Genomic DNA, 26,118 nt, shown 5'->3' on the forward strand with positions numbered 1-26,118 from the left:
CAATGTATTGCTTTAGCTTTGAGCTCCCCGGCTATACGAAGCCCCGCCAGTAAAGCCTCGTATTCGGCCTCATTGTTCGATGCTTTGAAGTTAAATCTTAAGGCAGAATGAAATCTGCTCCCTGCGGGGGTAATCAAAATGATTCCTGCCCCGATCCATTTTCATTGGATGAGCCATCGACGTATAGTTTCCACAGCTCGTGAGCCGGGGTTATGACTTCGTCGTTGGTCATGCCAGTACATTCCACTATAAAGTCCGCCAATGCCTGTGCCCTAATGGTCGTCCTCGGGTGGTAGGTGATCTCGAACTTTCCGAGCTCAACCGCCCATTTAAGAAGTTAACTTGAAGCTTCTGGTTTAGACAAGACTTGCCTAAGTGGTTGATCAGTCAACACATGGATGGGATGCGCTTGAAAGTAGGGGCGGAGTTTACGAGATGAATGAATTAGACTAAGCGCCAGCTTCTCCATTAGGGGGTATCTTGACTCTGCCCCCAGTAATCTTTTACTGATGTAGTAAACGGGTCTCTGTACCTTCTCTTCTTCTCGAACGAGTACTGCGCTTATTGCGTGTTCGGTGGTGGAAAGGTATAGGTACAGTACTTCTCCCGTTTCAGGTTTTGATAAGATAGGAGGTTCGGCAAGGTGCTTTTTAAGTTCTTGGAATGCCAGCTCGCACTCCTCTGTCCATTCAAATTTTTTACCTCCTCTCAAAAGGTTGAAAAACGGGAGACAACGGTTCGTAGATTTTGAAATGAACCTACTTAGGGCCGCCATCCTGCCGGTCAAACTTTGGACATCCTTGTGTCTTCGAGGTGACGGCATGTCAATCAGGGCCTGGATCTTGTCGGGGTTGGCTTCTATTCCACGAGCGTTCACGATAAAGCCCAAGAATTTTCCTGAAGATACTCCGAAAGTGCACTTCTGAGGATTCAGTTTCATGTTATACTTTCGAAGCACACCAAAGCACTCTTCGAGGTCGTCAACATGGTTATCGTTAAGTTGGACTTGACAAGCATGTCATCAACATAAACTTCCATGTTGTTGCCTATCTGTTCTGAAAACATCATGTTCACTCCGAAAGTGCACTTCTGAGGATTCAGTTTCATGTTATACTTTCGGAGCACGCCAAAGCACTCTTCGAGGTCGTCAACATGGTTTTCGTTAAGTTGAGACTTGACAAGCATGTCGTCAACATAAACTTCCATGTTGTTGCCTATCTGTTCTGAAAACATCATGTTCACGAGCCGCTGGTATGTGGCCCCAGCATTTTTGAGCCCGAATGGCATGACGTTGTAGCAGTATAGCCCATTATCCGTTATGAAGCTTGTATGTTCCTGGTCGGGGGCATGCATGGGAATCTGGTTATATCCAGAGTAGGCATCCATGAACGAAATCAGGCCATGCCCCGCCATGGCATCCACGAGCTGGTCAATCCTTGGTAATGGGAAATAGTCTTTCGGGCAATCTTTGTTGAGGTCTGAATAGTCAATACAGGTCCGCCACGTCCCATTGGGTTTTGGGACCAACACCGGATTGGCTACCCAGTTAGGGTAAAGACATCCCTAATGAATCAGTTTGCTTTTAACCTGTCCACCTCCTCCTTCAGTGCCTTCTTTCTGTCTTCGTCCAGCTGTCTTCGCTTTTGTTGCTTCGGAGGGAAGCTTTTGTCTATATTTAGCGCGTGGCTTGCTATATTCGGACTTATTCCCACCATGTCCGAATGTGACCATGCGAAGACATCCTGGTTCTTCTTTAAAAAGCAAATTAGTTGCTATTTTGTTTCATCTTGGAGGTATTTCCCAACCTTTACCTTTTTCGAGGGATCGGTTTCCTCGAGCTGAATTTCTTCGAGCTCTTTTAAGGGTTCGAGGTCGGCTTTCTCCTCAACCCTTGGATCGATCTCTTCATCAATTTCTAAGACCGTCCCGTCTTTACTTTGAACAATGACGAGTGCTTGTGCGCTCGTCTGTTTCTTTCCTCTCAGGGAAATGCTGTAGCATTCCCTCCCAGCCAATTGATCTCCCTTTAATGTTCTGACGCCGCTAGGGGTCGGGAACTTAAGGGCCAGATGCCTTACTGATGAGACTGCCCCCAGCCCAACCAGGGCGGGTCTCCCGAGCAGCACATTGTAGGCTGAAGGTAGATCTACTACCACGAACTCCATCATCTTGGTTGCCGAGACTGGGTAGTCTCTCAAGGTTACGGGGAGCTCGATGGATCCCATACAGGCGGTCCCTTCTCCTGAAAAGCCATATAAAGTAGTTGCACACGCTTTCAGGTCGCGAAGGGAGAGTCCCATCTTCTCGAGGGTTGCTTTATAGAGAATGTTAACTGAGCTCCCATTGTCTATGAGAACTCGGTGGACCCTTTTATTTGCCAGCTGGAGAGTGATGACCAGCGGATCATGGTGAGGGAACTGGACATGGGACGCGTCTTCCTCAGTGAAGGTTATTGGTTGGGATTCAATCCTCTGACTCTTTGGAGCTCTAGGTTCGGGTTCATAGGGAGACTCATCCCCAGTTTTTAGCTCGTTAACGTATCTCTTTTGGGCATTTCTGCCCATTCCTGCGGGATGAGGCCCTCCTGAGATGGTTATTACATCCTCTCCATCTATCGGCGGGGGCCTATCTTCTTCCCGAGCTCGAGAATTATTGTTTTGCGCGGGTTGTGGCGCGGCTACTTTCTGGCTCGCGACTGCCTGACTAGCACTCTGGTTCTTGACATATTGTCTGAAGTAACCTCTCGAGATCAATCCTTCGATCTCGTCTTTCAGTTGTCGACATTCATCGGTAGTATGCCTGGTGTCTCTGTGAAATCAGCAATACTTGCTGGAGTCCCTCTTGGACTTTTGATTTCTCATCGGGTCCGGATGCCTAAAGGGGACCTGGTTTTCATTGGCCAGGTATATGTTCTCCCGAGACTCGTTGAGCTCGGTGTACACTCTGTACACAGAGAAATATCTCTCCCCTTTCTTTTTCTTTCCTCCCTCGACCTCGGGGTTACTCCCTTCGTTCTTTTTGCTCTTGGAGGGGTTTTCCACAACAGGCTTTGAAGCTACTGGGTCCGCCAAGGTTGAGGCTGAGTTGGCGTTTATCGTTGTAGTTTCGGGATGGGAAGTCACATTAAGTGTCGACCTCGCTTCCTCTACATTGAAAAACCTCTGCGCTCGTCTGTTAAACTCGGTTATGGACCTCACCGGTTTTCTTTGCATATCGTCCCAGAGGGCACTCCCTGGCATTACTCCGGCTTGGACAGCCATTAGGTGTCCACTGTCATCTACGTTCCGAGCTCGGGCAACTTCCAGATTAAATCTTGTGAGGTAAATTTTTAACGTTTCACCCGGTTGTTGCCGAACGTTAGTTAGAGTTGATGCCTCAGGTCTAACCCCCATCATGGCTCTGAACTGCTTCTTGAAGTCTTTAGACAGCTTCTCCCAAGAAGTTATTGAGTGTCTCTTATATTTTTCGAACCAGCTTTTGGCTGGTCCTGTCAATGATGCTGGAAATAACATGCATCTGAGCTCGTAACCCACGTTACTGGCTCTCATTATGGTGTTGAACGTACTCAGATGACTGTACGGGTCGGTCTTTCCCTCAAACGTTGGGACGTGAAGGATCTGAAACCCTTGGGGAAATGGAGTGTTGGAAATATGGGGAGCAAACGGCTCAAGCTCCTCATCAGAATCTTCATATCGATCGTGTTCTTGCTCGTTTTTCAAAAGCCTAAAGGCCTTTTCAAGCTGATCAATTCTTTCTTGGGCTGGGTCCGCGAGGGGTACTGTCTGGAATCAGTTGTCATCGATCACAATTCCAGGCTCGCGCCTCTGTAAGGGATCTTTACGCCTATTCAAGCGATCCCTCAGGTCCGGATTTATCGGGTTAACATTACCCCGACTTTGATTCAGGTGTTCTCGTAGGTCGGAACGATTCCTGCGGCTTCCAGTATTCTTACAACCTCGATCATGCTTGCTGACCGATCTGGTATCTCCAGAGTCATCACTAGTAAAACTTGTCGCATAGTTATTTCGAGATGGATCTCTTCCATGCCGCCTTGTCTCCGCCGTGCGAGACCGAGATGTTTGACTTTTTTCTGATGGGGCGCCTCTCCGCTCCTGGAAGGCTTCCCCGTTTCCTTGTCTCCTCCCCGCACGCCTCTCGCCCTGGTCTCGAACTGGTTGAGCATTCCTGCGAGGGGGTGAAGGATATCTTATAGGTGATGGAGGGTACCGTATGGGTGACGGTGGCTGCCATCCATTCCGCGCCCTGGACGGTCCGGAGTTTGCCCAAGATGGGTTAGTTGCATTCGGTGCGCTCCCAAGGACTTGAGTCCGAGCCTCTACAGGGGCTCGGTTGTTCTCAGTTCCTACAGGTACTTCCACAGGTGGATTAACTGGGGCCCTAGCCCGAGTACTTCTCTGAGGCCTAGGGGGAGCGGATGACTCAGTTGGTGCCGGAGGTTGTGCCGACCTTCTTGTGGCAGCATCCTTCCGTGGACGCCCACGGGGCCTACGGGGAGGAACGTGCACGTCCCTCGGAGGAGGGGCTTGGTTTTCACGCGGAGGCGGGGGCTGAGCCACCTGCGCCTCTGCGGCTATCCTTGCCAACTCCTCATTCCATTTGTTGGCCTCTGCCAACTGCTGTTTCAGCTGCCGGTTCTCAAGTTCCACAATGGGAACATACCGCTCAAGATTGTAATACATATCCTCATCCCTTGGTGGAGCAGGTGGTCCCCGAGAATCAGAAGATCCACTTCTTTCTTCGACATCTGGGTTTTCCATTGGCTGTTTCCCAGGACGTCTTGGGTAATTCTCTTCAGGAGCATTCTGAGTATTAGTGGCCATGACTTATTCAAGGACTGAATGCTTAAGGCTCTCAATGAAAGCACCAAACTGTTGACGCCGTTTTTCGTCAACAGTGAAAGAAGAGCACGAAAACAATAATCAGTAATGGCCAATAAAAATACGACAATACAAACGAGATTTTTACGTGGTTCAGCAGTTAAATCTGCCTAGTCCACAAGTCTTTGTTATTAAACTTAAGATGACCTCTGAAAATTCTTCAAGGATGAATTCTCCAGAGTTTTCTCTCAAGATCACAAAAAATCGGTCCCTTACAATGGTGCATGACCTCTCTATTTATAGAGAAGATTTCTGTAACGCCCTGGTTACCCCAGAACAGTTACGGTGAACAGTGAACCGGAAATTTGATCCGCTACCTGAGTCCTTTGGTTAAAAACATGATCTAAGTGCTATTATATGGTTAAGGTGAAAAAAACCAGTAAAAAGGAAATGATACATCTTATTAAGTAAATAAACTGCTCATGAGCCTTTCAAAATGTTTACAAGTAGTTTGTAATACAAAAGAGTCGTTACTGTTTCAAATTTACAGTCCCCGTCGGCCTAAACGGCAAAAATAGGGTAAACCCCTAGTCCCTCTGAGAACTCCTTGACCATGGTGGTCAAGCGGCCCTGTATGTACACAACATCGCCCAAGCTCTCCACTCAGGGTTGGGTGAGCTTCTCTTTCCCTGTACCTGCACTACAAAGCACCCATGAGCCAAGGCCCAGCAAGAAAACGCAATAAAGCATGATATAATATCAACAACGATCATAATAACCATTCAGGACTATCAGTCCAAACAAATAGGTGACAATAGCCAAAAGTCACAATAATGAGCACAGCCTCCTCTAGCCATGTGACGATAGGGTCACCAGGGCTCAACTGACGAGTGGTTCTTTCATAAGTTTGATCAGGACAGGTGCACGGTGATTGGTCACCAACATAACCTTCCCCTCGACTCTAGAGTCGAAGCTATGGACAACGTCCCCTAGCCATGTGACAAACGAACACCGAGGTCATATACCTTGGCTATAAACATCTGGTCGTAGACCAGGCAAGCGCTTATAAGTTCTTCGACCTTAAGGTCGGTCCCGCATTAATGCCATAGAGCTATTCAATGCGTGATCATTGACTTTAGAGTCGGTCCCTGATTAGTCAGTGTCTTAAATAGGTAATCAGCGTTCACTAGCATTTAATATGCAATCCACGTCCACATATATCAACCAACATGCCTCAATATCAAACCATGCATGTCATATACCTATACAGGGTGCAACTGTATTCATACACTGTTTTCTTACCTCTGGTTCGAGTGAGAACTATTATGTGAACGACCTCTGAGAACGATCAACCTTTAAATTCCTTGACGGTCACCTGGTCATAACCAAAATATAGGATTCATCAATAAAAATGATAACTGAAGGTTCCCAAACCAAGATCTAGCCTCCGGAACATCAAACATAACTCAACCAGGTACTAGGTTCAACCCCGAGGCCTAAGGTTTGAATCCCCAAGCTAAAAACATGTTTTTGGTCAAAATGGCCTTAAGGGCCGCGGCCCTCCCCTGCTGCATCGCGGCGCGCCCTCAAACAGAGAGGGCTCTCCCCTGCCAGACGCCAAGGGCCGCGGCGCACCATAGCTGCGCCGCGGCGCCCAGCCCAGACCAGCAACACGCCCACACACGAACCCAGTTTTTCCCCTGTGTTATTTCCTCTCAAACCAGCCCTTCAAACCATCTCCAATCCTCCTCCAAACATACAATTAAACCCCCAAACAACACCCATAGCTCACCCTCATCAAATCCCAATCAAACCAACACAAAAACTCCCTTTGATTCCCACTTTCCACATCAAAAACCATGAACTGAAAACTAAAAGGAAAACAGAGCACCACCTGAAATAAGTGACTAGAACTCACCTTGAAACCAGTTTTGGACCTCCCTTACAAGCTGAACCAAGTCCACCAACCCAGCCTTTAAGTTTCCTAGCTAGATACCTCTCCTGGAGCTCAAGAGCACCAAAGGAAATAATGGAGAAAATGGTGCGCGGGAAGGAAGAAGATAACCCCTGTTTTTGTTCTGTTTATTCCACATACTTCTACAGCCAACTAAAGGGTAATATAAATCCCTTCAAATGACCAAAATACCCTTAAGCCATCTAAAACCTCTAAAACCATTTCAAGGGTAAAATTGGTACTTTCTGCTTATCCCGTTAATCAAAACTAACACTTCCCAATTCCCGCTAATCTCAATATCCTCAAATACCAATAATTCATATCCCGTTACCCTATAATCCTCGGTAACGCTCTAATCATTAAAATCACCCCGAGTCCCGAGCTCAACCCTGTTATGACCAAACCGATAAATCATGTTTAAAGATCGTCTCATGTCGAAATACTCGAACCAATCCACATTATAATGTGGTCTCACAATATATCATTAACACACAAACAAATATTCAATTATACCCTCAACGGGCCAAATTACCAAAACACCCCTGTAAAAAAATGTGGACTCACATGCATGCATTTAACATCATATTATAATATAATTCTCATAAACATGCATAAACACATTTAATGACATAATTAAGTAGTTATGGCCTTCCCGGCCTACTAATCCAGCCACTAAACCATAATAGGGAATCTGGGGCATTACAATTTCAGAATACTATCCCACATATTTTAGGAAGTTATTCTGTATATGCAAATAAATTAAATGGTATTAAAAGCCTGCAATCCGATATACAAGGAAACGTCCCCTGAAGATCAGGGGGCGTCTAACTGAACAAATAATATCCCTTGATTATAGGGGATTTTTAGTAATAAATGTGGACCACGTCTGTAATTGGTGATTCACTAGGATATTCAAAGTTATTATCCTATATCACCAAGGCCCCATTCACCCAGGTTTCTTATTGAGTTTCGAGCTATAGCATCTTCCCGAGGCTATATGATTTCGAGCTCATACGCGCGTCAAGCTCGGTGTCCTGATCCGAGGCCATCCCGAGAACAGATGTACCTCGGGGTCTATCTTTCGAGCTTGTGAGGATTTCGAGGCTATCATCTTTGAAGTCGTCTCTGCTTCGCAGGCTCGATGCTTAGATCTCGGACATATTCCAGATTTTACGAATTCATTCCTTATGAATCCAGCTTTCGAGGTCACAATTTTCATAGCTCGAAATCTGGGTGTAACATTATTGAGGTTGTGATCTTGTATTAGTACGAGAGAATTAAGATCACATGAATGAATAAAAATAGTCAACAACAACAAATTAAAGTTATGGAATTCTTTAATAGGAGTTGTAAGTACGGTTTACTGAGTATCATAATGATACAAATAATCTAGATTCGGATTATTGATGTGGAAAGACATCTCGGTAAATGTGCTTTATAGAATATGATTATATATGACATGGACAAATATGAATTAAAGTCTTTATCCAAAAACCATTTAACAATAATGACTTGTAATTCATATCATAACTGATGATAATTTATAGATCAACCTAAATCCTGAATGTTCATGAACTTCTGTTCATGTTTATTAAATCTTTTGATTCATTCGTTAAGGTATCTTCAAAGAATGAGACTAATGACTTTTGTTTTGGAGATTTAATATCATGGATGGCTGGGAACATGTATCTGTTGGTTTTTATTGATCAAATCAGAGATTATACGCAGCGGAACAACAATCAAATTGTCAGATTAATCCCATATGATTTCTAGATCTACTTCTTCACACTCATATATATATTGAATCAAGGACAAGAATAGAAAAATTACCTCAGGTCCTTCCTTGCTGCTATCTTTTCGTATGGCTGAATCCTTGAGATCTCACACCAAGATCTTCCAAAATGTTCTCAGTCACACAAAGAACGAGTGTGGGCTCGCTATACAAATAATAGGCAATAACTATTTATCAGATGTTCTGAACACATGAGATCTGATAAAGTTTGGACCTAGGTTTTTGTGAAGAACAATGACCTTTGTTTTTGTCACTGTTCTCTTTCTCTGAGAGAATCCTAGATATTTTTCTATCCCTGAAAACTTACGTTCTGTGAAAACTGATATCCCATATTTAATAATATCCAATATATTAAAATATTTGTTATTTTAAACAAATTCAAAATAACTGATCAGTTATCAGATTTTTGTTTAAATAATAATATTTTAATCATATTAAAATATCTCATTATTTATTTAATATTTAAATAACTAAAATTGTGGAATCAAGAGACTCAGGCCATCTCTTATGCGTGTAGCACAGTGCCTGTGCACTGTGCCACACGTGTACCACATGCATGTGCAGGCATGTGATTTTTCCCAATTTTTATTATTATTTAAATACCAAAAATCTCAAAAAAATAAATTAATTCAAAATTAATTATATTTCTGATAAATCAAATTCTTAATTAATTAATTACACATAATTAATCAATAATTATGTTTAATACAAAGAAAAATGTTTTACTTATCACATAAGTCCTTTTTGCCCATTTTTGTATTTGCCTTTGACAGTGATTGTTTGAGCCATTTTGGGGACCATGGACCTATAACATTAAGCTCCAATAAATTGAAACTAAATAATTAAACTCTTTAATTATAATAGTTAATTTATTAATTCTGATATTACTCCACTATAAATTCAGAATTGCACTCTTTATGTTATAGATATACTTTTACAGAAATCTTTTCCTTAAGTCGTCCATTGATATAACCATCTTGCAATAGTTCAACCCTCTAATTAATTAGTTCATAAATTAGAATGGAAGAATTACCATTTAACTTTTCTAATTTACTTCTTATTCCTTAAGTACCATTAATTCACTAGTGAATAATTAATCTATAATCTAATTATAGATTTGAGCTCAAAATCATTCAGTTCCAGAATTAACCCTTAAGGGAACTAATAAACGATCCATTAGGAAAGATTAGATTCCGTATTGTTGATACATGTTCCCAGACATCCATGATATTAAATCTCCAAAACAAAAGTCATTAGCCTCATTCTTTGAAGAGACCTTAACGAATGAATCAAAAGATTTAATAAACATGAACAGGAGTTCATGAACACTCAGGATTTAGGTTGATCTATAAATGATCATCAGTTATGATATGAATTACAAGTCTTTATTGTTAAATGGTTTTTGGATAAAGACTTTAATTCATATCGGTCCATGTCATATATAATCATATTATATAAAGCACATTTACCGAGATGTCTTACTACATCAATAATCCGAATCTAGATTATTTGTATCATTATGATACTCAGTAAACCGTACTTACAACTCCAATTAAAGAATTCCATAACTTTAATTTGTTGTTGTTGACTATTTTTATCATTCATGTGATCTTAATTCTCTCGTACTAATACAAGATCACACCCTCAATAATGAATATGGAATTTTTCTGATATTTACAAAATTATTCAAACAATAATTTAACAATCTAAATATAACAATAATTATAAACCATTGTATTTATTTATTCACAGAAAAAACAAATGTCTTTACATGCTTTTAGGACACACTCCTAACAGTATCAACAATACATAATCTAATCTTTCCTAACGGATCGTATATTAGTTCCCTTAAGGGTTAATTATGGAACTGAATGATTTTGAGCTCAAATCTATAATTAGATTATAGATTAATTATTCATTAGTGAATTAATGGTACTTAAGGAATAAGAAGTAAATTAGAAAGGTAAAATGGTAATTCTTCCATTCTAATTTATGAACTAATTAATTAGAGGGTTGAACTATTGTAAGATGGTTATATCAATGGACGACTTAAGAAAATATTTCTGTAAAAGTATATCTATAACATAAAGAGTGCAATTCTGAATTTATAGTGGAGTAATATCAGAATTAATAAATTAACTATTATAATTAAAGAGTTTAATTATTTATTTATTTATTGGAGCTTAATGTTATAGGTCCATGGTCCCTGGAATGACTCAAACAATCACTGACAAAGGTAAATACAAAAATGGGCAAAAAAAAGGACTTATGTGATAAGTAAAATATTTTTCTATGTATTAAACATAATTATTGTTTAATTATGTGTAATTAATTAATTATTTGATCTAACAAAAATATAATTTATTTATTTTTGGGATTTTTGGTATTTAAATAATAATAAAAATTGGGAAAAATCACATGTCATCATTGGCATGTGGTACACGTGTAGCACAGTGCATAGTCGTTGTGCTACATGCATAAGAGACTGTAATCAATTTCTAGGTTCCACAATTTTAGTTATTTAAATATTAAATAAATAATGAGATATTGTAATTTGATTAAAATATTATTATTTAAACAAAAATCTGATAACTGATTAGTTATTTTCAAATTGTTAAAATAACTAAGATTTTATTTTAATATATTGGATATATTAAATATAGGATATCAGTTTTTCCAGAACGTAACTGTTATCCCCATTTCCTGCCTTGGGCCTGGGACGGTGGTCCAAGCCCACTGTCTGGGCAGTTGGGTTTGGGCGCAACCCAGGCTCGCTTGGCAGGGAATGACCGGGAACGACGGCCTAAGTGTGGATCCAGACCTGGACGGTGTCCAGGAAAGATGATCTAGGACGATCGTCCGGGAGACGTATAGCTATCTGGGGTTACGGTCGAAGTGTACGCAAACGGTCCCAGAGTTTGGTAACGATTCGGGTTTATGGTAAACAAAGAGGGACAGAGGTAAACGAACCCGGGTCAAGTCCTCCAAGTTGACAGGAAAAGGCATCCGTGACCCTGAAGTCGCCCAATAACGCGTGGGGGTTGTCCCCACTTTTCACCTGCGGAAAAGGCCACCTCAGGATTGCACGCCGCTGGTTCAGACCTGCGCTGCCACTACACTGACTGATTTCTTCCCCTGAATCTGCCTCGTAACTCGGAATGCCCAGACCAAAAGCCCCATTTTGTCGAGCGAAATATAGGCCTTTGGGCTGCCCCAGTGGGCTTTGATCATTCTTAGTCTTTTGTACTTTTATCCTTTGTATTGGGCTTCCGTCAGAGAAGCCAAGGGTATTTATATCCTTATTGGGCCCGAGTCATGCCTGGCCCAAGCCCAGTGCTTCTGTGAGCTTATAAATACAGGTGACAGAGCACTGGAGAAAGGATCTATTTGGCTTGTATACAGCTACTCTGTTAAAACATAGAGAGAAACTCCATTGTAAAAGATTTTCCAAGCTCTAATACAACTGTCTCATGGACTAAGGCTCATTAACGCCCCAACCACGTAAAAATCTTGTTTATATCTTCTAAATTCCATATCATTAATCTCGCTTACTTTTTATTAATATAGTTTCCGAAAATCTCGGTAAACATTTTGGTGCTTTCATTGAGAGCCTGAGAAAGCTAGTGCTAACACCAAACCTCTACTACAATGGTGAATACAAGACACACCACTTTTGACCCTACTAACCCAGAGCAGGGCAATGGAGAGCCGCAGCCTTCCCAGCCTCTTCCTCAGAATCCGCCTGAGAACGCTCCTCCTCAGACGTCTCACCTTGACGAGTCATAAGACTATGAGGATGGAACAGAGTACGAAGAGGAGAACGAGGGGGAATACCACGATGAAGCTGCGGATCCTAAGATCCCAGGAGGAGATCCCAACCAGCAGGACCTGGAGGTGACTAGACTGAGGCAGCAAGTCCTGGACCAGGAGGCCAAGATTGCTGAGCAGGCAGAGGCGCATCGGTGGATACAAGAGTCCCTCCAGGCCCTGCAGGCATTCATAGCCGTGCAGGGTCCGACGACCAATCTCCTAGCTGGCCCGCTTCTAGGAGCGCAACAGCCCGCTCCGCAATCCAAAGTCGGAGTCCCCGAAGACGTGAGGTCGGCCCCTCCCCAGGGACAATTTCCTGAGCCAGTCCTAGGAAACCCGGACCAGGAGAAAAAGAAGGCTGGGGGAAAGACCCGAAAGAAAGGCACCCCGTCACGAAAGTCGAAACCCGTTCCCGGCCGCTCCCTAGGAAAGAGAAAGTGCGCCCATTCCCATGATAGGGCCACCCGACCAATCCACAGGGGACGCAGTCGCGGGATGCGTGGCAGTGGCACGACCCAGGGCGAGATGGACGAGAAAGGTCTTTGCATCCCAGTGCCTCGGTAAACAAAAATCGCTGGGAATGCCCATGTAGCGAAGAGCGTCATGCCCTTAGTTCAGGGGACGACACTTCCCAGATAGACCTATGCGACGGACTGAAGGCCCGGAAAGAGCGGGCCCGTAAGGAAAAGATCCTTCCCCGAGGTGGCGACCTTAGGAACAACATCAACGACAGGAGGAATGAAAGAATCCCCCTGGAGGATGGCACGGCCAGGCAGCTCATGGAGCAGCTGGCCGCTTTGAAAAAGGTCACGGACCGTTTGGTCTACAAGCAGGAAGGAGCGGATATCGACTCCGATGAAGAGGACAAAGAGCCCTGTGCGAGGCAAATCCTGGACGTTGTGCTCCCCAAGGGGTTCAAGATGCCGAGCCTCACTGCCTATACCGGAAACACCGACCCCAGGGATCATCTGTCTCGGTACAACCAGCTTATGACCGTGGCCCACGTTAGTGATGACGGAAAGTGCCTCTGTTTTTTTATCACTCTAAGTGGTCCCGCTGAGGAGTGGTGGAAGAGACTTAAGTCGGGATCCATCCAATCCTGGTCAGGGTTGCAGTCGGCATTTCACAAGCCATTCGTGGCCGCCATGAGGATGGATATGCAAATCAGCACCCTCGCCAATATTAAACAGCTCCTCGCGGAGACACTGAGGGCCTACATCCAACGTTTCCCGAAGAAGCCTCCAAGAATAAGGTGGACGATGGGCAGCCCCTGGTGGCATTGCAGTCCGGGATCCGGGCCGGGTCCCCTCTCTGGGATGACATGCAGTGTAGCAAGGTGGCTACCCTGGAAGAATTCATAAGGAGGGCCCAAGGATTTATCAACTGGGAAAAGGCTCAGATCCAGGCTTTCAGATGGCCTCCGGCGCCACAGCCCGGTGCCTAGGCATTCCCGGGGTACGGGGTGCAGTTCCCGGCGCAGTCCTACGTCACACCCCCAATCGCCTCGGGATCGGCCGTTATGCCTGGGGTTACCTACACCTCTACGGTGTACGATCTTGCCTCTTCAGGGTATGCCCTAGTCCAGTCCGCCCACTTTTCTGGATATGGAGCCGTGCCAGCGGGTCACAGCGTTGCCCCCGTCGGGGCCCAGCAGTCGCAGGCGGGAGTAACGGAGGCAAGCGTAAACCCCTCCCGGGGGAAGAGATCTGGCAAATGCCAAAATAGGTATGAGCCGGCTAAGAAAGGAAAAAGGGGCTACGAGCCCCAATATTTAGAATACACCAATCTAGTGGACACCAGGGAGAACATCTTCCTGGCCACAGAAAGGGTGGTTCATGTGACAGTCATAATCCCGTGATCTGTAAGGGGAAAGACCGGGTAAGCTGTGTAATCTCACAGCGCCTGGGGAAGGTCAAGTGTGATGATTCTAAGACTGTGTAGGTATGGGACTGCACAGTTGAAGATGGCTTAAATGGATTGATGGGTACTACCTATATCAACAAGATGCATCTTCTTTTCGGTAGCCCATCACTTGAGAACTCCAAAGTTAAACGTGCTTGACCTGGGGTAATCTAGGGATGGGTGACCTCCTGGGAAGTTTTCCTAGGAAGCATGTGAGTGAGGACAAAGCACGCTGAAAAGACTCGTGTTGGTTTGTAGGGCCAGTCGTCATTTCAGAAAGCAGCCATAGTGACGTGGGGCGTCACAGTTCACTATCGGAAGCCTAGCCCCATGTTCAAAGGGGGGAGAAATCCGAGGGAAACCAACAAACGATGCGCCTACCATAAGGATGTGGGCCACACGACCGAAGAGTGCCGGCAGCTCAAGGATGAGATCGAGAATCTCATCAAGCTGGGGCATCTTCACCAGTGGGTCAGGATTCCCGTGGGAGTCCCGGACAACCCACGGTCCAGGGTGCACCCAGAGCATATCAGCCTTCGGGAGGGTATGCACAGGTTCCGACGGCGCAAACCCCTCAGGGGGCCCCCGTCGCACAAGCACCCGGCCCTGGAATGCCTTATCCATCCGTGATGTCACCCCCTCGCGTGGACGGACATGTGGCCACCATCTCGGGCGGACCTCACCTGGGAGGGCCGTCCAAGAACGATCAAAAGCACTACCTAAGCGAGCTCGACCACGATCAGGAGATGTGCGCCCTGGTCCAGGCCCCGACTCAGTGCCCGAAACTGATGAACCTCCCTATCACCTTCATGAAGGACGACGCCCGCAACGTCCATTTCCCACACCATGACCACTGGTCATAGACGCGTAGATCGCCAACAAGTTGGTGTCCTGCGTGCTGGTAGACGACAGGAGCTCCGTCAACATCTTGTTCAAGCCCACCTTCACCGCGATTGGCTTGACTGAAGTGGATCTGGCATCGTGCCCAACCCAGATCTACGGCTTAAACGGAGACGCGTTACTCCCCATGGGGAAGATCCAGTTGCCCGTAACATTAGGGAGTGAGTTGCAGCACTCGTTCAAGTTCTGCACCTTCGTAGTGGTGGATTGCCCCACTGCTTACAATGTCATTTTCGGCCGGCCCGCATTAGTCGAGTTCAGGGCTATCACCTCCATCTGTCATCTTTGCATGAAGTTCCCTTGCAACAACGGAGGGGTGGGGACTGTCCGGGGAGATCAGAAGAGCGCCCGAAAGTGCTACCACGTGTCCACCCGTCCAATATACATGGTCCGGGACGAACCCTTTGAGGACTTCATCGACCTAGTTCCTCCCCCCTGCTGAGAGAGTGATCGAGGAAGAAGATGAACTGGACCCGAGGATTGGAGACGACCGCGTCTTGGAGCCCGTGGACGAGATTGAGGAGGTGTGCATTAGTGATATCGATCCAGCCAGGGTCATCCAAGTCGGTAAAAATCTGCCGGCAGAGGTCCGGGCCGCCATAATCGCCTAAGTTAAGGAGAACTAGGATATTCTGGCCTAGTCTCACTCGGATATGACGGGGATCGACCACAACATCATCTGCCACGCATTGAATATCGACCCAAACGCGACCCCAGTCCGCCAAAAACGCAGGCCCTTGGGAACGGAGACGGCCGAGGCCCTCAAGTTGGAAGTATAGAAGTTGTCATCAATCAACTTCATACGCGAGGTTGTATACCCTGTGTGGCTGGCCAACCCCGTTCTAGTGCCAAAACCGAACGGAACGTGGAGAACGTGCATCAATTTCACGGATCTCAACAAGGCTTGTCCGAAGGATTGTTTCCCGCTTCCCCGGATCGACCAAATGGTGGATGCGACATCCGGGTACAAGATCTTAAGCTTCATGGACACTTACTCTGGCTACAATTAGATTTCCATGCACGTGGCAGATCAGGAGCACACCAGTTTCCAAACCGACAAGGGAATATATTGCTACATCGTCATGCCCTTCGGGCTGAAAAACGCCGGGGCAACCTATCAAAGGCTTGTCAATCGAAAGTTCTGGGCCCAGCTGGGGCGAAACATGGAAGTCTATATCGACGATATGCTGGTCAAGTCCAAGACGTCCGGGAAGCATTCGGACGACCTGGCCGAAGCTTTCGCAGTCATTCAGAAGTACGGGATGAAGCTGAATCCCAAGAAATGCACTTTCGGCGTGGCCTCCGGGAAGTTCCTGGGCTTCATAGTGAGCTTTTCGGGGAATAGAAGCCAATCTAGATAAGATCAAGTTATTGGTTGATATGCCCTCTCCCCGGAAGCATAAGGACATGCAAAGTCTGACCGGGCAGATAGCCGCCTTAAGTCGTTTCGTCTCCAAAGCCACGGACAAGTGCATCCCGTTCTTCAACGTCCTTTGAGGAAGCCAATGGTTCGAATGGTCAATCGAATGCAAAGAAGCTTTTTGAAAGCTGAAAGAGCACCTAGCCCAAGCGTCGATCCTGGCAAAGCTGGTGGACGGGGAGCCTCTGTACCTCTATCTGGCAGTGACCGAGCACGCGATCAGCGCCGCATTGGTATGGGAGGAGGAAAGGACCCAGCTCTCGTATACTACATGAGTAAACAATTATTGGGCGCTGAGTCTCGATATCTGCTAATCGAAAAGCTAACTTTTTGCCTGCTGATGGCGTCCCGAAATCTCTGGCCTTACTTCCAGACCCACACCATAAAAGTCCTGACCAACCACCCCCTGCGGCAAGTGTTACAGAAGCTCGAGTCATCGTGTGACAGTCAAAATCCCGTGATCCGTAAGGGGAAAGACGGGGTAAGTTGTGCAATCCCACACCGCTTGGGGAAGGTCAAGTGTAAGGATTCTAAGACTGTGTAGGTATGGGACTACACAGTTGAAGAGGGCTTAAATCCCCCAGGACGACCTACAGTAACACCACGAGGTCTCCTGTCAGGACCTGGAACTGGGAAGGTATCAGGAACCTTCCTCTTCTGATCACTGGGGCCAACACCCCTACCAGAACCCACAAATGGAGGACCTGACCTCCTGAAATCCCTTCTGGCTGCATTTTCACGCCAGATCTTAATCTCTGCAGTTTTAGCTGTAAGTGCCTTCTCCACCGCCTGTGCATAAGTAGTCACTCCTGCCACAGTGGTGATGCGCACATCTCGGGCTAACCTAGGCTGTAGCCCCTGTAAGAAACGCTCTCTCCTGGTCCCATCAGTGGGTACCAACTCCTTGGCAAACTTTGCCAAACGGTCAAACCTTAAGGCATACTCGGTTACTGATAAGTTTCCTTGAAGAAGCCTCATAAATTCATCAGACTTCGCCGCTCTAATAGCGTCATTGTAGTACTTTTCATTGAACAAGGTCTGAAATTCCTCCCAGCTCAGGAGATTAACATCCTTGGTCTGACCAACCACTTCCCACCAAATCCGGGCATCTTCCCGAAACATATAGGCCGCACAGGCCACTCTCTCAGTACCAACTACCTTCATAAAGTCAAGAACAGTGGTAATCATACTCATCCATTGTTCAGCTTTGGTGGGATCAGCACTGCCTTCAAACACAGGAGGTTGCTGTTTCCTGAACCGCTCATAAAGAGGTTCCAATCTGTTCTCAACCCCAGGCAGTGGCCCAATAATCGGCACCGGCACAGAAGGTGCCTCTGCAACACTGGCCACCACAGGTACTTGCTGCTGTCTTAGGAGATGAAGCTCCTCTCCCTGTTTTACCACTATAGCCTGCAAATCATTAAACATCTGCTGCCAGTTTGCAGGTGCTGGCTGTGGAACCTGAGATTGGTCATTCACTTGACCCTGACTATTGTCATTATTCTGACCCTGACCATTCTGGCCAGCTGAGGTGCTTGTCTGTTCTGGGTTCATTCTGTCACTGATACCTTACTGAAACAATAATCAATACGGCCAGTCAGGTAGTAATAACTAAACCTCTTGCCGCCTTACGGTCCAAGAACAAACAGATAATAATCACATTCCATAGTCATTCAATATTCACAATCAGATACATGTTCATGGCATTCAACACTCAGCATGTATCACATGATAACCCATAAACGACCATACTAATAAGCAGGTGCCAGCAATCTCAGTACTATTCAGTACACATTTGCTGAAGATATAGTATTTCAAGGCACAGGCTCAACACAGTATCTCATACACGCAGGTAAAGCATATATATCACATTTAAACAATTATACATGTAACCACGTGAATAGTTACCAAACCGTGAGTCGAGCTTGTCTTCGACGATGTGTGTACATACCCAGCCAATCTACAGGAACCCTAACCTTGGCATTGCTCTGATACCAAGTTGTAACGCCCTGGTTACCCCAGAACAGTTACGGTGAACAGTGAACCGAAAATTTGACTCGCTACCCGAGTCCTTTGGTTAAAAACGTGATCTAAGTATCATTATCAGGTTAAGGTGAAAACCGGTAAAAAGGAAATGGTACATTTCATTAAGTAAATAAACTGCTCATGAGCCTTTTAAAATGTTTACAAGTAGTTCGTAATACAAAAGAGTTGCTACAGTTTCAAATTTACAATCCCCGCCGGCCTAAGCAGCAAAAATAGGGTAAACCCCTAGTCCCTCTGAGAACTCCTTGACCGTGGCAGTTAAGCGGCCCTGTATGTACATTACATCGCCCAAGCTCTCCACTCAAGGCTGGCCAAGCTTTTCCTTTCCTTTACCTGCACCACATAGCACTCATGAGCCAAGGCCCAGCAAGAAAACATAATAAAACATGATATAATATCAACAACGACCATAATAACCATTCAGGACTATCAGTCCCACAAATAGGTGACAATAGCCAAAAGTCACAGTAATGAGCATCGCTCCCTCTAGCCATGTGACGATAGGGTCACCAGGGCTTAACTGATAGGTGATTTCTTTCATAAGCTTGATCAGGACAGGTGCATGGTGATTGGTCACCAACATAACCTTCCTCACGACTCTAGAGTCGAAACGATGGACAACGTCCCTTAGCCTTGTGACAAACAGTCACCGGGGTCATACACCTTGGCTATAATCATCTGGTCGTAGACCAGGCAAGCACTTATAAGTTTCTCGACCCTAGGGCCGGTCTGGCATTAATGCTATAGAGCCATTCAATGCATGATTCTCGACTTTAGAGTCGGTCCCTGACTAGTCAGTGTCTCAAGCAGGTAATCAGCATTCACTAGCATTTAATATGCAATCCATGTCCACTTAAATTAACCCACATGCCTCAATATCAAACCATGCATGTCATATACCTATACAGGGTGCAACTGTATTCATACACTGTTTTCTTACCTCTGGTTCGAGTGAAAATGTTATACGAACGACCCCTGAGAACGATCAACCCTTAAAATCCTTGACGGTCACCTGGTCATAACCAAATTATAGAATTCATCAATAAAAATGATAACCGAGGGTTCCCAAACCAAATCCCAGCCCCCGAGACATCAAATACTACCCAACCGGGTACTAGGTCCAACCCCGAGGCCTATGGCTTGAATCCCCAAGCTAAAAACCACATTCTAGCAAAATTGACCTTAAGGGCCGCGGCCCTCTCCTGATGCGCTGCGGCGCGCCCTTTAGACAGAAGGGCTCCCTCCTGACAAACACCAAGGGCCGCGGCGCTCCCTTGCTGCGGCGCGGCGCTCAGCCCAGAACGGCTAAGTCGGCCACACACGAACCAGAATTTTAACCCTGCGTTTCCCCCTTCAAACCAGTCCCTCAAACCATCCTTAAATCTCCTCCAAACACACAATTAAACCCCCAAACAACTCCCTTAGCTCACTCACATCAAACCCCAATCAAACTAACATTAAAACCCCCTTTGATTCACATTTTCCACATCAAAACTCATGACTAAAAAGCTAAAACGAAAACAGAGCATAGCTTAAGTTCAGTGATCAAAACTTACCTCAAAACCTGTTTTGAACTTCCCACACAAGCAGAACCAAGTCTACCAACTCAGCCTTGAAGTTCCTTAGCTTGATATCCCACCTAGAACTCAAAACTCTCAAAGAAGGCAATGGAGAAGATGAAGCTAGGAGAAGGTACGGGAAGAAAAGAAGCAAACCCCTGTTTTACTCTGTTTATTCCACAGCTTTCTAAGCCACTTAAGTCATATATATCCTTCCAAAAAGACCAAAATACCCCTTGTGTCATCTTAAGCCTCTAAAGCCACCCCAAGGGCAAAATTGGTACTTCCCGCTTAACCCGTTAATTATAATTAACGCTTCCCAATTCCCGCTAATCTCAATATCCTCAAACACCAATAATTCATATCCCGTTACCCTAAAATCCCCGGTAACGCTATAACCACCAATATCACCCCAAGCCCCGAGCTCAAACCTGTTATGACCAAACCGATAAATCATATTTAAAGATCGTCTCATGTCGAAATACTCGAACCAATCCACATTATAATGTGGTCTCACAATATATCATTATCACGCAAACAAATATTCAAGTATACCCTCAACGGGCCAAATTACCAAAATACCCCTATAGGCAAATGTGGACTCACATGCATGCATTTAACATCATATTGTAATATAATTCTCATAAACATGCATAAACACATTTAATGGCATAATTTAAACAGTTATGGCCCTCCCGGCCTACTAATCCAGCCATTAACCATAATAGAGAATCTGGGGCATTACATCGGGTCGGGAAAGATCAGGAGGTTCATGCTTTTATCCTTGCGCCAAGCCATGTAGATGACCTCCTCAAAGGTGACGTGCAGCAAGTCGTCCGCCCGCTCCTTTCCACGACGGGCCTCCTCATGCGCCATTGTTGCGAATTTTTAAAGCTACACAAGTATACGTAGTCGTGTCAAGTAATAAATTCCGTAAGAACGGATATCGTCCCACAGAGACTATCTCCCAAGTACCACTAATTGATTTTTTGAATTCTATTTGGTTAATCAAAATTTCAATGAATAATTAACTATGAACCAAAATTAAAGAATTAGAACCAAAACAATAAATTACCACTTAAAAATCAGTAATAAAAACAACCTAGGAATTAATTTAATCAACTGATTATTCTATTAATTTTAATGATGAACCCTAAATCTCTTCTTTCTATTCTAATAGCAGGTTAATTTATTCGATTCCTATTCTTTTTTAAGACATAAGATCTCAATCTATATGCAAGTCTTCTACATTTCTGTGATAAACCTGAACATATAAAAGGCATTAAACAAAGAAACCTAATTACTACACAAGTCATATAGGTACTTTCGTCCAATATGAACCCTATGTCTATATAATGATAGCATATTTAATCCTCATCTTTCGAATTTTGAATCAAAACCATTAAATCAAGCAAATAGTGATCAAGTATTTACTAGCATTAAACACACATCATATAGATTAGAATAGAAAAGAAAGATCAATAGAAAATCATAATAAAATTAAATAGAAATCCCAGTGACTACATTAATTCCTAGATAAAAGAAATTAGTTCATAAACACCATAATGAAAATAAACTGCAAATAATTGTTCATAAAATTAACCTAAAGAATTTAGATGAAAAAGAAAACTAATTACAACAGCCTTTTTTTTTTTATCTAGGGTTTATAAAACTTCCAATCCTCCCAAAATCGCAGAATGATGTCTCTTAAATAGCCCTCAAGTGTTCCCAAGTGAAAAGACCAAAACACCCTTCAAAAAGTCGTATAAAATCTGAAAATCGCATCATCAGCGCTATAGCGATGTATTCTTGGCGTTGTAGTGCTATAGTCAGAAACAATACGTTCAGAAATCTGGGCACCAGCGCTGTAGCGCTCTTATTGTAGCGCTACTTCCAGAACCAATCTCCTGAAAAACTTCCTCCAAGCGTTGTAGCGCTGTTGTTGTAGCGATGTAGCGCTAAAGTCAGAAGCATTACTTCTTCCAAACTCCTTCCCAGCGCTATGGCGCTCCCTTAGTAGCGCTGTAGCGCTACTAACAGTACCCAAATTTGCACAAATCCGTCCCGATTTTGTTCCACCTTCACTCTTTTTCACTATTTGTATCACTTTAGCATTAATCACCCTGAAACATGAACAAACGAACATAATTCCGAAATAAAATAATCCTAACTAACGAAAAATACCCTAAAAAATTAGAGCATAAACGAGCCTAAAACTCGTTTATCAAACTCCCCCAAACTAAACCTTTACTCACCCTCGAGTAAATACTCAAACTTAACAAACCACGTTGACATAACTAACCAATTCAAACACTCAAGACTGTTATGCATATATAATTCTCAGGAAAAACATTCATGCAATTTAAACTTTAATCTAGATTTTTAGTCTTAACCACTTCACAATTCACTGTAATTTCTCAACGTCAAAGATCATTTACTCATAACTTGCAAATAAAATAATTGAACCACTTTATGCATATCAAATTCTCACCAACTAACCACAAACTCAAGTATTCCATATGCCTGCATTACTTACTATTCTCCATTAATATAAACAAATGCACAAATAAGAATCAATAGGACTTTATAAGGGTTGTAATAGAAGGCTTAGGTATAGGTAGATAAAGAGACAATTTTAGGCTTAATCATACCACAAGCATTCCACTAAACAAGCTTTCCCAACACTTTTACACCACTCATCCCTTGTTACCCATTTTTCTGTGCAATGATTGAGAATATATATATATATTTCAATAAACTCCCCCAAACTTTGATTTTTCAATAAATAATTGTTTGGGAGCATAATCATTTTTCACTTTCTTTTCCTTTTCTTTCTTTAATTGTTTTTTTTCTCAATCAAAAGTAATTTTTTGAATAACACATAATACAAACATCCCATTACACATTCACTCCCCTCATATAATAATTTTCATGCTCATGGTATGGGTCAAAAAGAGTAAATAGTATTTCATTTTACAGTTAGGCTCAAAAGAATGTGTTAATCAAGAAAATGGTTTTAAGGCTCAAAAGGGTTGACTAAGGATAAAATTTAATAGGGTTAGCTTGAAAGGCACAACCAGTCCAAAAATTGCCTATATCATTTTCCTAAATATGCATTGTTTCAAATTTCATCTCAAATAGTAAGCAAGCAGGTTCTAGAATTTTTCAAACTTTTCAATCCACAATCCAAATTTGACATGCATAAAATAACTCAAGTATAACATTTGCAATGTATGAACAATAGATCTCTAATGTCAACAAATCACAGTGAAAAACAAAGTAATCTAACTAAGCACACAAATTATTTTGTTTTTAGAAGCACATCAACTTTTCCTTTGGATTATACTACAAAACAGTCAATCAGATTAAAATGGCCATTATTGTCAACTTAATTTATACTTTAAACATGACTCCAAACGAACAACTGATGAAAACTAAAAACAAACAAACAAACCGAAAAAAAAAACGCATCTAAGAACACCAGAAATAAATCTCTTAAATCTCTCCCCCAAACTTAGAACTGAACATTGTCCCCAATGTTAAGTATATAAAGAATGAGAATAGAGACTTACCTGACCAGCCACATCAGTATGGCGGTGGTGGTTGGAACGAAGGTCCTTCAAAAGGTTGAGACTGTGGAGGCTGAGGCTCTGGAAAACCAACAAATGACGGGGGTGGAGGCGGAGAGTAAAATGGAGAATACGGTGGATAGGGCGGTGGTGGAGCAAAATAAGTTCGATCTGATTCATCTAATGACCAGCGGCTCACCAAATTGTTTAACTGAGCCACATGATTCACCTCATAGTTGTATCGATGGCCCAAATCCTAATTCATCATATGCTATTTTTGAACCATATATTGATTTTGTTGGATTAGATAATCCAACTTAACATTGACTTGTTGCATACTTGAATTACTACTGCCACCCAACAACACTGGTTCAGCTTCTTCCTCCACATCAGTTTCCACACGGCGCTTACCCTTTTTCCTTGTCTGTGGCACATACAGAACAGGTTCAGGATAATCATTCATCAAATTGATGGACAACGGTTGTTGCAACGACTGATAAATATCAATAACGAATTCCGGAACACCAGCCTTACAACACAACATCGTGATGACAGATGATGGACCCTAAACGGGTATGTTTAAAAATTTATATATCGCAAGCGCACGAATCGTCCATATAGAATAGTGATCGTAAGCAAGGATGTCGAACCCAAAGGAGTTGTCTAAAATCGAAAATGAAACTATTTTAAATCAAAAGTAATAAATTCTAACCTAGTTCCAAAGATTGATGAGTTTTAATAGTATGAACATAAAATGAAATATTGAAAAATAAAGCTTTTTAAGATAATGAAAATAAACCAATAATGAGTTGAAAATAAGTATTAAAAGAAAAGATTATTAAGATACTAGAATCCACAAAATGTAAGTTTAATAATATTTATTAGTATATTGATTCCCAAGTTTTAGTGATAGTTAAAATAATTTAAACTATCATTTTCCAAAAATATTTATAATTTTAAGCACAATTTTCTTATAAAAAGATAGGATTTTTCTTCACTTTTCAAAATTATAATTTCAAAGCATTTAGTGTAAATCAATCTAATGAAATAACAAATAAATCAATGAACATTATTTATAAGGCAAAACATAATATTTTTGTTCTAAGCATGGATGTGTACAATTTAATGACACATCTTACACAAAGAATATTATGTTTATGCACTAATGAAGAACAAAGTGTAAAAATGTTCTAACAATCTAAAATACAAGATATTTAAGATGAAAGAAATATATGAAGAAGAAAAATCCATAGACTTTGTTGCATTACAAGGGAAATCAACATACAACATAAATATTACCTAGTTACAAGTTGCTTCATCATGATCTTAATAATCTTATGAAAAAGATTAGAAGCACATAACTAGAATAGAAATTACAAAATAAATGACATACATACTTGCAAAATGCTCTTGAAAAACCCAAATGGAAGAGAGAATGGTAGAGAGAAAATGAGAGAAAAAGATGGTAACCAAAAAATTAAGCACCCCAAAAATGGTCTTGAAAGTCCATATTTATAGCCAAAGTGAGTTTATTAAAATAATCAATTTAAATTAATTAAATTGATTAGATTAATTAAATAAAATAAATATGGTATGTAGAGGTAAATTATAGGGTGTAATGATGATGTTGTGGTGAAAATGTGTAGGAAAAAGGGTAAAAAGTTGGCATTTTTGTCATAGGGGACAAAGGGACAAATTGCATTTTTGTTGGGCTCAATAAGGGAAATGGCAGCAATGTGGTGGTTGGGTGTTGGAAGGGGGGCCACGGGTTGGGCCTAGAGTGGGCCTCACGTGGTTGGGCTTTTGGAGAAACACCATTTTTCTTGTTACTTTCTTTCAAAATTACCATCTTTCCTTTGATTTTCTTGCTTTTCAAGGGCAATAATTTTCCTACACAATAAATTATAAACTAAATTAAAATTAAATATTTTCATTAATAAAATATATCATATAACTCCCATGAAAACATTAATTAAAATTTAATTTACATAACATTTAATTTCAATAAAATCATATTTTTAGCATTCAAACTAACAATACTAATTTTAAATAATTAAACTACAACATATTATAATAACATATCTATAAAAACATATAAAAATCTAGAAAACTACAATAAGACTAATAAATTAAAAATTACATAAAAACTTAATAAGTTAATTAAAAACTCATGAACTAAGCAACAATTAGCATGTAAAACATGGTAAAATAACTCTATTTTGTAGAGTTATCAACAGATCCATGGCCCAAACCTCCAGTAGTATGGCCCTTTTCAATAAAATTAATATTGGCCTTAATCCATATACCCGGATTAATACTCATGCCCAT

This window comes from Humulus lupulus, chromosome 9 (genome assembly GCF_963169125.1).
Source record: "Humulus lupulus chromosome 9, drHumLupu1.1, whole genome shotgun sequence".
NCBI classification, from domain to species: domain Eukaryota; kingdom Viridiplantae; phylum Streptophyta; class Magnoliopsida; order Rosales; family Cannabaceae; genus Humulus; species Humulus lupulus.